The sequence below is a fragment of the Aplysia californica genome, unplaced genomic scaffold, assembly GCF_000002075.1.
Source record: "Aplysia californica isolate F4 #8 unplaced genomic scaffold, AplCal3.0 scaffold00039, whole genome shotgun sequence".
Taxonomy (NCBI): Eukaryota; Metazoa; Mollusca; class Gastropoda; order Aplysiida; family Aplysiidae; genus Aplysia; species Aplysia californica.
In genome coordinates this window covers 1,062,842-1,064,221 of record NW_004797309.1, presented here as the reverse complement: position 1 = coordinate 1,064,221, position 1,380 = coordinate 1,062,842, and the positions used below count along the sequence as shown (strand labels likewise).

The following is a 1,380-nucleotide window of genomic DNA, read 5'->3' as shown; positions in this document are numbered from 1 at the left end:
TGGGGGGTGGGGGGTGATTTGTATTAAGAAAGTTGTATGCAGGAGGGGGAGGTGGGGGGGTGGCCGAGTAGGTGGGAATCGTCATGGGCTTCATTTACACAAACGGTATGCTGTGAATAAACTAGAAATGGGCTTACACAATTTGAGATGCAATTGGAAAATAATATACATGTATCGCACACATGGAGCTTGATTATCTCTTTTCTAATGTTGAGCACTTTAAATCTAATTTAAAATAACTTTCACTTTGTGTACGTTGAAGACATAAATGGTGCAGTTTCAATGTATTTGTGTACAATGTTTTTTACTTTAGTTTTACGATACATTAATTAATGTTGAAAGCGAGCACATATTTAAGATAAATAAACTGTTCATTAATATGGGAATGAATCTATGCACCGTGGTGATTTTTTCATTAGTATGAACTTCTGGTTTACCCTGCACTTTCTTTTAAAAAAAGACAAAACTTATCCTCTGAGCAACAAAAACAATAATAGACCGGTAAAGATTTGTGGTAGAGGCCCTTCCACTTAGAACGTAAGCATTGTGACTTCAAACGACAACGAAAGCTCAATAACGAACACTAATTTACTTTTTGTTAAAAAAAAACGTTTCTGAAAGCCTGTAATTTAAATTATAATTGCTAGTAATGGAACAATAACAAACAATTATATGATCGTCAGAACACACTTTTAGGTAATGTAGTTTCGTAAAAAAACAACTTCTTACAATAAAAATACAGTTATAATTTTTTCGGGAAGTGGGAATGGAATACTCATCACTGTGCAACCCTTTACATGCCACTTCAATGAGCTTTCTTTCAAACAATCGAACATTTAACCTTTCTCCCTCAGCTCCATTCTTACAAAATGATCAGTTGCAATATTGTGAACCATATAAGGTGCCATGCAAGCCCCCTGTCACTCTCATACAATTCACACAATGGTTATCTGTAGTTTTATGAAAGAAACCATAAAGAGCCAGCATTTTAATTTGATTATTTTGATTGTATTAGTTTTGTTTTTTATTCTGTCTTCACCTCTTTAGAGCCCCATCGGACTGACAGCGTGCCCGCCATTTCATTTTGGTTTTCTCATGTAAATGCCAATACCCCATACCCCAATACATGTCTGTCTGTCTGTCTGGCCATTATATCAACCTTCTCCTTCTTAAATTAACACACACTCGCACAAACACACACACATACACACTCCCACACACAAGCACACATACACACACAGACATACACATAATAATGTGTATATACACAGACACTGAAAACAATTTTTAGGGGGCTCTCGTGGCCTACAGGTTAAGGTGTTGGCCTCTCATTCAAAGGTCCCGGGTTCGAATCCGGGTAGCGACCGAAACATTTTCTTC

The 1,380-nt window shown here is 36.9% G+C and overlaps 1 protein-coding gene across 1 annotated transcript in view; it reads right to left on the bottom strand.

The window, feature by feature from the left end:
- LOC100533424 (hyperpolarizaion-activated cyclic nucleotide-gated cation channel) overlaps positions 1 to 1,380 on the bottom strand; it is a gene marked incomplete at both ends in the record, with an annotated part of 135,047 nt that overhangs the window by 45,155 nt on the left and 88,512 nt on the right.